Source organism: Triticum dicoccoides, chromosome 3A, assembly GCF_002162155.2.
Source record: "Triticum dicoccoides isolate Atlit2015 ecotype Zavitan chromosome 3A, WEW_v2.0, whole genome shotgun sequence".
Taxonomy (NCBI): domain Eukaryota; kingdom Viridiplantae; phylum Streptophyta; class Magnoliopsida; order Poales; family Poaceae; genus Triticum; species Triticum dicoccoides.
The window spans coordinates 726,355,757-726,368,992 of NC_041384.1; the positions used below are offsets into that span (position 1 = coordinate 726,355,757).

General features: G+C 50.4%; 1 pseudogene; it reads left to right on the plus strand.

Annotated features, from left to right (window-relative positions):
• Positions 1-3,469: 3,469 nt before the first annotated feature.
• The window catches only part of LOC119273136, a 14,110-nt pseudogene continuing 4,343 nt past the window's right edge, over positions 3,470-13,236 (plus strand).

Sequence of the window (13,236 nt, forward strand, 5' to 3'; positions counted from 1 at the left end):
GCTCTTCCCAACTTCCAATGGAGCTTTCGGGGAGGCCTTTAAGCCAGTGACGAGCTGGCCCTTTGAGCTTGAGGGGTAAGTACTTGATGGCGTGGAGATCATCTCCTCGAGCCATATGGATATGAAGGATGTAGTCCTCAATCCAGACCCCAGGGTATGTTGTTCCGTCGTATGTCTTTATGTTTACGGGTTTGAATCCCTCTGGAAATTCATGGTCCAGCACCTCATCGGTGAAACATAGGCGATGTGCGGCACCCCTGTAGTTGGGTGTACCGCGTTGTTCGAATGTTTGTTGTGTTGCATTGTATGCTGGGGCGCGCTTGGGTGGTCTATAGATGGATCTTGTTACGCCGTCCTTTGGGTGCGAGCCCTCGCATGGGTCGCGTGTTGTATTGTGAGTGGCATTGTATGTCGCTCTGTGTTGGTAGAGGGGTCGTCTATCCGGCCAGGTGGCTGCTTTGATATTTGGTTGTGGGGGGTCTGAGGCCTCCTCATCGAATTCAGGTAGCAGCTTCCACTTTGGGTAGCTCTTGGAGGGGCGATTGTCGCCGTACCTCGCTGCTGTGGTGAGTATTTTACTCCATCTGATTTGGAGTGTGTCTTGCGCAGCCTTGAGCCTTTGCTTCTGCTTTTTAAGACTCCTCGCGGTGGCAACAAGCCTTTTACGGGCGTTCTGCTGCTCCGGGTGCCTGTCCGGCGTTATGTCGTCCGGACCATTATCCTTGATAGAATTTGTTTGTTCGGTTTGATTATCCGGATTGCCGTTGTCCGGCAGCAGTTCGCCCTGCTCCAACGTTGGGTCTGTGTGATCGTTATTTCTGTCGAGGCAGGATTTGGGGCGGCGCTTGCGTCGCCGCTTTGACTGCTTCTCAAGGGAACAAGCCTTCGGTGCGTTGTTCCGCTCCTCGTCGTCATCATTTGGTGCGTCCATCATGTATACGTCATATGGCGAGGTGGCTTTCCAGGGCCCAACAGGCGCTGGTTCTTCATCGTCTCCTTCATCGGCGTCCATGCCGTCGATGTCTTCGGAGTCGAAGTCGAGCATGTCGGTTAAATCCTCGACAGTGGCTACAAAGTGGGTGGTGGGTGGGCTTTGAATTTCTTCATCGTCCGTATCCCAACCTTGCTGACCGTAGTCCGGCCAGGGCTCTCCTGATAAAGAGAGAGACTTTAGTGTCTTCAGAATATCGCCGAAAGGCGAGTGCTGAAAGATGTCCGCGGCAGTAAACTCCATGATCGGCGCCCGATCGAATTCGATCGGCAGGGGCGCGGAGGGTTCGGAGTCCGGAGAGGAGTCCGGCTCCTTGGAGTCACGAGTCTCGCGTAGTGCGGGGATGGTGTTCGGCTCGATCGCCGTTGGAATCGCAGCCCCCGAGGCGTCGTCCAACCACCCATCCTCGATCGGCGCAGTTGGCTCCGAATTAAGGGTCGAAGCCGATGCGGGTGCGGCCTCCAGGGCACTGTTCGGCGGCAGAGCTAGATCACGCTCGTCATGACAGTGCGGCGCGCTCGGCATTGACTCGAATCCGTCGAAGATCAAGTCCCCGCGGATGTCAGCCGTGTAGTTTAAACTTCCAAATCTGACCTCACGGCCAGGGGCATAGCTTTCGATCTGCTCCAGATGGCCAAGTGAATTGGCCCGCAGTGCGAAGCCGCCGAAGACGAAGATCTATCCGGGGAGGAAGGTCTCACCCTGGACTGCATCTCTATTGATGATCGTAGGTGCCATCAAGCCTGACGGTGACGACACAGAGGAACTCTCAATGAAAGCACCAATGTTGGTGTCAAAACCGGCGGATCTCGGGTAGGGGGTCCCGAACTGTGCGTCTAGGCCGGATGGTAACAGGAGGCAAGGGACACGAAGTTTTACCCAGGTCCGAGCCCTCTTGATGGAGGTAAAACCCTACGTCCTGCTTGATTAATATTGATGATATGGGTAGTATAAGAGTAGACCTACCACGAGATCGGAGAGGCTAAACCCTAGAAGCTAGCCTATGGTATGATTGTTGTTTTGTACGTTGTCCTACGGACTAAAACCCTCTGGTTTATATAGACACCGGAGAGGGTTAGGGTTACACAAAGTCGGTTACAATGGTAGGAGATCTATATATCCGTATCGCCAAGTTTGCCTTCCACGCCAAAAAAAGTCCCTTTCGAACACGGGACGAAGTCTTCAATCTTGTATCTTCATAGTACAGGAGTCCGGCTGAAGGTATAGTCCGGCCATCCGGACACCCCCTAATCCAAAACTCCCTCACACCCCGTTTGGGGGTCGGATTTGGTGTCCGCGGGCTGCAGATGCTCTAACATGTGCGTAAGTTAAAGTGCAGATTGCCCGGATGTAAGATGCGCCTCACACGATAACGGGAAAAAATTGATCGATCCCCAAATCGACAGATCCAATCCTAGCGCCTGAACTGTCTAGTGCACGCCGCCGCTGGACGCACTGCTCCTTCTCAACGCCGCTTCGTCCTTCACGCCGACATCGCCGCTGGATGCCTCCTCCTCGGCTGTACGCACTGCTCCTCTCTCACGGCTCCACGGGCAGTGGCGCCTCCACATGAAAAACTGCTCTTTGATCTGGTCGCCGGCGATGGACTCTAACGGAGCAAGCTGATTGGATTGCTGTGGAGGAACCGCACACAAGAAGAGGCATCAAATGCAGCGGCGGCGGCGCCAGACGGCACCGGTACCACAACCAGCCGCAAGCGCACACCCAACAGCTGCAATGACCACCATCAGGCATCAGCTAGCAGCTTGTCTTTCTCCCCCTGGCACATGCTCTTCTTCTTCCTTTGTTTACAACTTTTCTGCCACACCACCATGCATTAATTTGATGTGTATAGTGCGAAAAATTTACAAGAAGACGCTTATATTCAGTATTCACTTTGATTTTGTAGATCATTTCACGAGCTTGTGTAGGTCAAGTATTTACCTAGCTAATGTCAATACGGATGCCGGGTAACTTCAATTCGTGGATCTGCCATTATGTACCGGCCTATCAGGGAGAAGATGTGCAAGAATTATTCTAGTACTAGTACATTTGGCTGGTACACATAAAAGTAGAAATGTGTTGGAACAAAAAAATCAACTTAGACTTAGAAGAAAATCAACGGATGCATCTTGCATACTACTTAACTACCGCACATGCAAGTTGTACAATATTAACATATCCGAGTTGATTATTTATCGAAGCCCCTTTTGACCAAAATTCAATTCTGACGGCCCATGTTCAATCTTTTAGACCTTGATTTGGATGTTCAGGACGACTTGGCAAAATGATAATGTGCACTTGGCTATGTGGGATTTGGATAGCCGCCGGTCAAAAAGAATCTGGAGACAAGAGATATATGCACCTAACGCAGACGTTGCTGAACATGTACCGGCGTTCTCTGAGTAGTATTGTTGTAAACATTTTCTTCTCTAGCGCGTGGCCGCCGGTAGCTGAGCAGCGGGCGTCGGCGCTGCTATGGTTACTGCTTTGCGCCTGATCACGCTTATTCTGCTGCTGCTTGCTAATGCTCGGGCGTCGGTGGTAGCCCTGGCCAACGTCGACGACGACAACGATGAGCAGCTGCTGGAGAGGTTCAAGGGGGCAGTACGGAACCGCGCGGAGCTCAGGGGTTGGAGCCGCGGCGATGGCGCGTGCAGGTTCCCCGGTGCGGCGTGCACCACGGGAGGGAGGAGCCTCGTGTCGCTGTCCCTCGCGGGGGTGCCACTTGATGTCGATTTCCGTGCCGTCGCCGCCACATTGCTGCGGCTGGGTGATATTGAGGTCGTCAGTTTGCGGGGTGTCAACGTCAGCGACTCGCTAGCGAGCGGCGGTGACGGAGGGTGGAGGTGTGGCCAGAAGCTGGCTCGGCTGGACCTGTCCGGGAACAGCATGCTGCGTGGATCCATCACGGACGCCCGCGTGCTCGCCGGCTTGTGCGACGGGCTGAGGGAGCTGAACCTTTCTGGTAACGCACTCGTTGGCCGTGGCCGTGGGCAAGGAGACGGCGGGGACATTTCTACCCGCCTAGACGTCCTTGACATGTCGGGCAACAATATCACCGGCGACGGTGACCTCAGCTGGATGGGCGGTGTCCGCCGGCTGATCCTCGCCTGGAACAAAATCTCCGGGCCACTCCCGGTCCCGGTATTCCCCAATTGCTCGAGAATGGAGTCACTTGATCTGTGTGGAAATTTAATCTCCGGTGCGGTGCTGCCTGGGGTCCTGTCGGGCTGCACTGCTCTTACTTCACTCAACCTCTTCAACAACCATCTGGAGGGTGTTTTCCCGCCCGACATCGCGTTCCCGGCGTCGCTCTCCTACCTCAACCTGTCCAACAACAACTTCTCTGGTGAGGGCATCTCCAGCCGTTCGGCCCTCCAGGAGGCATTTTTTTCGCCGCTTGGGGGGCTGCCGGCGAAATTTTTGGCTTGGGGGTGAAAAGATCTTCAGCCGTTTCCACCCCCAAGCGAGGCCGTCGAACGCGTCGCCTTCCAGCAGCTCGCGCCCGCGCCTGGCCGTGGCCGCCCTCCGCTGCTGCCGCCTGCGCATGCACGCACGCATCAGCTCCCCCCTGCTCGCTTGCGGCCACGGGGACGGCCATTGCGAGGACGAAGAAGACGAGGCCCTCCCCGACCCGGCCATGCGCGCGCGAGCCCCTCCCCGGCTACGCGTGCTCCGCTCCAGCCACGCGAGCCCCCCGCCAAAGCCGCGCCAGCGCGAGCCCCCGCCCCGGCCATGCGCCGTGGAGTGCGCGGGCGGGGGCACCGACGCGCATGTCGACGCGGTGAGGATCCTGGCCACCATGGCGCCGGAGATGGTGCCCTACCTGACCCGGGACGACACGGAGAAGCATGGACGGGTCAAGATGGCCGTGGAGGCCATGGCTGCCGTCTTGTCTGCGGGCGGAGTCAGCAAAGATGCCAAGAAACCGATCTGGTGAGGATCCTCAAGGAGGCCGCATCACCGGCAGCCATCCTGTGCATGGCCGCGGCTGTGCAGGTACGCGCGCGGCCCGCCCGAGCGTCGATGGTCCGAGCCGACGCAGTGCCCGCGCTCGCGCTCGCCGTGGCGGCCGCGCCCACAGCCATGGCGGAGTCCGCGCTGATGCTCTAGTAGAGGCGGCCCACTGCAGCCGCGCCGGCGGACGTGATGGGCAAATGGGGCGCGAGGCCGTGGTGGCGTTGTTGTGGCTGTCCTGCTGCGCGGGAGGCGGGGAGCGGAAGATGAGGGATGCGCTGGCAGCCGCGCCGGAAGCGGTGGGGAAGCTGCTGGTGGTGATGCAAGGGGACTTCTCACCGGCGACGTCGAAGATGGCCGGCGAGCGCGAGCCCCGCCCCGGCCATGCGCTGTCCGCTCCGCGCTGGGCACGAGCCCCTCCGCGGCCATGCGTGCTCTGCTCCGGCTGTGTGTGTGGTAGGTGGCGGATGGAAAAGAAGAGGAGAGAAGAGAAAGAAAAAAGAGAAAGGAGATGAGAGAGGAGGGAGAGGGAAGAAAGAGGGGCTAGGAAGTGGGCCTGTGCATGCAAAAAAGAGATGACGGCGTCCCCAGCTGCCCCCCAGGGGCCTGGGATTGGGGTGGGTGTGCCGGCGCTAACTTTCGTCAAATCCGACGAAAAACAGCTTTCTAAGGGCCCGAGTGGGGCGTTTTTTGCCCGCCGGCGTCTAAAAAGTGGCCTGGGAGGGCGTCTCGGGGGGCCGGCTGGAGATGCCCTAAGCTCCCTGGTGACGTACTCGTTGGGCTTCCGCGGCTCTCGTCGCTCTCTCTATCCTTCAATCACTTCAGCGACTCTGTGCCTGACTCTCTAGGCGCGCTTGCGAGCTTAGGGTGCTGGACCTTAGCTCGAATGTGTTCACTGGGGCTTTTGGAAATATGAGCAAATTACTATGAGATTTAATCCGAATAAACAGAATATAAATCATGACCACAGCAGCAGAGATTAAACTAATCATGCGAACTAGCATAGCAGATGAACATATCACATCTAGGGCACATACTAGAAATATGAATTCTACCACGATCTCGAACAGGAAGGATAGAATCACATACGGTGCAGCGGATGCAGCACCGCCGGCGTTGACGTTGTCGCCCATGTCGTCGAGGATGAGGTTGCCGAGGTCGGGGAAGAAGTCGTCGTTCGCGAAGTCGTTGCTGCCAGCAGTCGCGCGAGTGCGCTCCCCAAAAACCTGATCGCCCCTCTCCCGTACAAGATCACGAGAGGCGGGGTTCCGGAGGCCTGCTGTCCCTTCTCGCGATGCATGCCGAAAGGAGGGATGGACAAGACTTGCTTGGCGGCACAATGATCTGGAACGGTGGTGAGAAACCATACGAAGCGGCAGCGGCTAGGGTAGACGTCTGCCTGACTATATAGTGCGGGCCGGGTAGGTCGTGGGAGTAAGCCCCACGTCCGAGTCGTCACGATCCAAAAGAATCGGAAACGGTTCAGTAATTAACGCGTCCATTAGTTATTAATTAATGACTCATTAATTTTCCCATGCAGCAAAAATATAGACAACGTGCATAGCTCTGTCCTCGGCTCGACTCAATCCCGCAACCCGCGGCGCGTCGTGACGAGGCGAGCGTGTAGGTCTCCTGTTCTCATGCTCATACAAGTGGTAGAAGAGCTCACCTTATAAAGAGGTGCAACTCTCTCTCAACTTTCGGGGTGGGACTAAACTTTAGCCTCACTCACTCCCTCACATGTGTGCATGAATGGGCCAAGAGAATTTCAGAATTTTAGTTGGGCTTTGGGCCAAAGGCCTACTAGCAAAATTCCAACAATCCCCCACAAAGTCTCATTGGCACATCTAATCATTTAGTTCTAAAACATTGTTTTATATATCGGTGCTTAGTGAAGACTGTGAAGTTGAACTTCCACTTAGAAATTTATGCTGCACTAGATCACAACTTGAATAGTGGATTATGCCTTGAACTACAAGTTTTCTGTGAAACTAGTTTCACACAAATTCTTGACCGATACTGGGCTGCCGCAAGGCTTCCCCGCGGGTGGAGCGTATTCGTCATACTGCAGGGCCTTTCATGAATTTATTAGAGAACACCCAATTCTCACAGACTGCGACGTTAACAGTCAAATTCATATAGGTGTGTTCTTCAGACTGCAGGACAACATCTCTGCTTACCCGAACAAGCCACTTGGAACACATTAAGATAAGTATCAACCTGCCATGCAGATCAGGAGAGTATTGCATCTTCACGGAGTGGGATAATTAATATAGGGATACTCTCCTCCCAGCTGACCAACAGCTTGTCTCCCACTTCTACTTCACGGGATCTCCGATCACATAGAGTGAGTTACCACTATGGACAACTCATGCGGTGGGTCTCAAACCCATCTCCATCGATGCATTATCTATCACATTACGTGATAGACCCTTTGTGAAGGGATCTGCCAAGTTTTTCGACGTTTGGATATAATCCAACGTAATAACTCCGGAGTTCCTCAATTTTCTGACAGATTTTAGTCTCCTCTTCACATGCCTTGAGAACTTCATATTGTCCTTAGAACTGTTTATCTTGACGATCACAGTTTAATTATCACAGTTCATCAGGATAGGGGTATTGGTTTTTCAACCATAGGTAAGTCCATCAAGAGTTCACGAAGCCACTCTGCTTCAACAGTGGCAGTGTCTAATGTTGTGAGTTCTGCTTCCATAGTTGACCTCGTTAAGATGGTCTGCTTGCAAGACTTCCAGGAGTGCCACCACCAAGTGTAAAAACATAACCACTTGTGACCTTAATCTCATCAGCATCAGATATCCAGTTTGAGTCACTATAACCCTCCAGTACCCTTGGATACCCGGTTTAGTGAATCCCATAGCTCGCGGTGCCTTTCAAATAGCGCATAACTCTCTCAAGCGCATGCCAATGATCATCTCCCGGTTTTGACACAAACCGACTCAGCTTGCTCACAGCAAAAGAGATGTCAGGCCTCGTGGCACTCGCCAAATACATAAGCGAGCCAATAATCTGAGAATACCTCAGTTGATCTCTAGCAATCCGTCGATTCTTTCGAAGCAACACACTAGCATCATATGGAGTTGGAGAAGGTGTGCGGTCGCTATAACCAAAACGACTCAAGACCTTTTCCACATAATGAGACTGAAGCAGTGTGATCCCACCATTCTCATCTCTCAACAGCTTGATGTTTAAGATAACATCAGCTACTCCTAGATCCTTCATCTCAAAACAACGAGATAAAAAATCCTTAACCTCCTTGATTAAATCAAGTTTGGTTCCAAAGATCAATATGTCGTCGACATACAGACAAAGAATAACTCCTTCGCCCCCACCATAGCGATAGTACACGCACTTGTCACCATCGTTTACTACAAAGCCGGCAGCAGTTAATGTTCTTTTGAACTTATCATGCCACTCCTTGGGAGCTTGTTTAAGGCCATATAAAGACTTTAATAACTTGCACACCTTTCCTTCCTGACCAGGTACTACAAAACCATCTGGCTGATCCATGTAAATTTCCTCCTTTAACTCTCCATTGAGGAAAGCCGTCTTAACATCCATTTGATGAACGAGAAGACCATGTGAGACAGCAAGTGATAGTAGCACCCGAATTGTGGTCAGTCTAGCCACGAATGAGTAAGTATCAAAGAAGTCTTCACCTTCTTTCTGGGTATAACCCTTGGCCGCAAGCCGTGCCTTGTACTTCTCAATCGTACCATCAGGTCTAAGCTTCTTCTTGAACACCCACTTACATCCTACAGGTTTGCACCCATAAGGACGGTCAGTGATCTCCCAGGTACCGTTAGCTAAGATGGAATCCATCTCGCTACGTACAGCTTCCTTCCAGTAGTCAGCATCAGGAGATCCATAGACTTCTGAAATAGTCCTGGGTGTGTCATCCACGAGGTATACAATGAAATCATCACCAAAAGACTTTGCAGTCCTCTGTCTCTTACTCCTCATAGGAGTTCCATTGTTACCCTCAACAGGATTCTCAACATGTTCCATCGCAATGGTGGGTTCAGGAATTACAGTGAATTCCTCACTATATGGAGTAGGTATCTCCTGATTTGATGAACTCGACATATCCTTCATAGGAAATATGTCCTCAAAGAAAGTTGCATCATTTGATTCCATAATCTTACCAACATGCATGTCGGATACCTCATATTTTATTATCAAAAATCTATAGCCGATGCTATGAAAAGCATAGCCCAGAAGAACACAATCCACGGTTTTTGGTCCAAGCTTGCGCTTCTTGGGAATTGGTATGTTGACTTTCGTCAAACAACCCCAAGTACGCAGGTAAGAGAGTTTCAACCTTTTCCTTTCTCATTCCTCAAATGGAGTCATGGTCTTATGCTTTGTGGGAACTCGGTTTAGGACATGACACGCAGTCATTAGCGCCTCCCCCCACCATTCCTTGGATAGACCCGAAGTGTCTAACATGGTGTTAACCATATCAGTTAGAGTTCGGTTCTTTCTTTTGGCTACCCCATTTGACTGGAGTGAGTAGGGAGGCGTCCTCCCATGGATTATACCATGTTCCGCACAAAACATATCAAATTCATTGGAAAAATACTCTCCACCACGATCGGACCTAACCGTTTAATTTTTCGATCAAGTTGGTTCTCTGCCTCAGCTTTATAGTTTTTAAAAAAAAGTCAAAGCCTCATCTTTTGATTTCAGAAGATACACATAACAATATCTAGTGGAGTCATCAATCAACGTCATGAAGTATCTCTTTCCACCTTTTGTCAACACGCCATTCATCTCACAAAGATCAGAATGTATAAGCTCTAGTGGCGCCAAGTCTCTTGCCTCTGCAGTCTTATGGGACTTGCGAGGTTGCTTAGCTTGCACACATACTTGGCACTTGGAGCCTTTGACAATAGAGATTTTCGGAATTAAATTCATATTGGCTAACCGCGTCATGCAACCAAAGTTAATATGACAGAGTCGTGAATGCCAAATATCAGACTCATTATTGTGGCAAACATTATTAATAACTTTAGTGCAAATATCTGACAAAGATATGCGGAACAAGCCTCCGCACTCATAGCCTTTTCCAACAAATTGTCCACACTTAGAAATTACAACTTTATTGGATTCGAAAACCAACTTAAAACCATCTCGACATAAACGGGAACCGCTAACGAGATTTTTATTGATGGACGGCACATGATGAACGTTCTTCAGACGCACAGTCTTCCCCGAAGTAAACTTCAGATCAACCGTACCAACACCTCGAACGATGGCATGTGACCCGTTCCCCATCAGCACGAGTGAAGTCCCTGTTGCCTGGTAAGAAGAAAACATGGAGGCGTCAGCACAAACATGTACATTGGCACCGGTGTCAATTAACAAATCAGGGGATTGAAATACTGAAAGGATGGTAGGAAAAATACCGTACCCTGATTCCTTCATATCTAGACCTTAGCCTCAACTACTTCAATGGATCCATCCCCGCATCCCTCGGCAGCCTTAGCCGGCTCCGGGAACTCATCCTCACTAGTAGAAAAAGGATCAAATGTGAAGCACATTAGTGCCGGTTTGAATTTGAGCCGGCACTAATGTGATCATTAGTGCCGGTTCCAATGGCTAGGCGGGCGGGCATCATTAGTACCGGTTCGTGGACAACCTTTAGTACCAGTTCATGCCACGAACCGGTACTAATGAGGCTGTGTGAGGCTATGGTCAGGCTGGGGCCCCCACGAAGACCTTTAGTACCGGTTCATGCCCTGAACCGGTACTAGAGTTTCTTAGTAAGCTGATTTTTAGTCCCACCTCGCCAAGAGAGAGGCAGTATGAGCGGTTTATAAGCCGTGAGTGCACAGACAATGACGAAGAGTTGCAATGCTCACCTGCATGTTGATTAGCTTCAAGCCTTGCGGAATAGCATAGATTGCACTGAGCTATGTGCAGTGCAGTCTACACTATTCCGAATGGCTTGAAGCAAATTAACCAGCATTGCACCTCTTTTTTATTTTTAATAACTTATTTGAACTCCGGACTTCTTTTGTGTTCAGTATGCAGCATTCAAAGCGACATCATCAATTTCCAACATGTTCTGACATCATTTGTTGTTTTTCGGTCATTTACCTAATTGTTTAGAGAGCTAAATGACCATGAAATTGTTGAGGGCGTGCATACTTTTCTGCTTGCGGCTGAGGCAAACAAGCGGGTGGATGGTTTTATGCCTTGTCCATGTGTTGGCTGTAAGAATGGTTACAATTACTCTACGTCAAGAATCATTCACGTCCACCTGTTTAAGTCCGGTTTCATGCCCCACTATAATGTTTGGACCAAGCACGGAGAAAGAGGGGTTATGATGGAAGACAATAAAGAAGAAGAGGATGACGACAGCTATCCTGGCCATGGGTTCCCTGAATACGATGATACAACAATGGGGGAAGAAGCTGAGCCGGTAATGCGGGAAGAAGCTGAGCCGGCAATGCGGGAAGAAGCTGAAGAAGAGGTATCATATGAGCCCGTTGATGATCTAGGTCGAGCCATTGCCGATGCAAAGAGAAACTGCGCAAGTGATTTGGAGAAGAAGAAGTTGCAGCGCATGTTAGAGAATCACAAAAAATTGGTGTACCCGAATTGCGTAGGTGACAAGAAAAAGCTGGGCACCACACTGGAATTGCTGCAATGAAAGGCAGAGAATGGTGTATCTGACAAGGGATTTGGAAACTTGCTGGTAATGATAAAGGATATGCTTTCAAAGGACAACAAATTGCCCGAGAGTACATACGAAGCAAAGAAGGTTGTCTGCCCTCTAGGGTTAGAGGTGTAGAAGATACATGCATGCCCTAATGATTGCATCCTCTACCGCGGTGAGTACGAGGATTTGAACGCTTGCCCGGTATGTGGTGCATTGCGCTATAAGATCAGCCGCGATGACCCTGGTGATGTCGAGGGCGAGCGCCCCAGGAAGAAGATTCCTGCCAACTTTGATGAAATTGCTCCATTCACAGTGAATATTGACCCGAACATCTCGTTAAATGATGAAATTTTCCATGGTTACGGCGCAAAGGGACACACGCGAAGAAAAAGTTTCACACTCAAAGATCTGGGATGTGATCGGCTTCACTATTATCACTTTCTTCTGTGTTTCACACCTAGAAGGGAATCTCTGTAATAGTTAGGGTAGTTAATTATGTGTTTTGGCATTTGAAACGCGAAATTTTTTTATGTGCAAACAAATTCTTTCATGCCTTTACTGATTTTTAAAGTTAAGTTATTCACAAACTAGTGATTCACACTAATTGAAAATAATTCAAAATTTAAACTATTCAAATTTGAAAACTACGGGCACTAACAGAAAGTTTGTAATTTTTTGTACCTAAAGCAAAAATATTCACAAAGAAACTCTAAATACACAAAAAAACAACTCAAAAATAAATAAAGCAAAAAAAATAAAATGGCATTTGAAACGCGAAGAAATTTTATGTGCAAACAAATTCTTTCATGCCTTTACTGATTTTTAAAGTTAAGTTATTCACAAACTAGTGATTCACACTAATTTCAAATAATTCAAAATTTAAACTATTCAAATTTGAAAACTACGGGCACTAACACAAAGTTTGTAATTTTTTGTACCTAAAGCAAAAATATTCACAAAGAAACTCTAAATACACAAAAACAACTCAAAAATAAATAAAGCAAAAAAATAAAAAAAGCCCGCCTACTAGGCCAGAGCGGCCTGCATACGACTAGAAACCCAACCTGTTGTTGGGCCAGGATGCAGGCCCGCAAAGGCCCAGTAGGCCAACAAGGCAGCACAGAACATGTAGGCCCAGTAGGCCTGCTTTGGAGAGAAGCTCGAGAGAGCTACCGCACGGGGGTTTATAAACCAGTGTGGTCGCCCCTCGGCTAGCGAGGTGGGACTAAACTTGCACACCGCACCTGCGCCAGCGTTCCCCCTTTAGTACCGGTTTTTGGCACCAACCGGTACTAAAGGGGGGCCTTTAGTACCGGTTGGAGCCACCAACCGGTACTAAAGGGGGTGCGGTTCCCGCCACTTGGCCTGGCCAAAACAGGCCTTTAGTACCGGTTGGTGGCTCCAACCGGTACTAAAGGTGCCTTCTATATATACAACACTTACGAAAATTTCATTCTCCCTCTGTTTCTTCCTCTGTTTCCGCATTGAAGCACCGCCCGCGCGCCCCGATCGATCGACGCCGTCGCCGTCGCCGCCCCCGTCCCCGTCGCCACCCCCGTCCCCGTCGCCGCCCCGGGCCCGTCCCCGTCGCGCCGTCCCC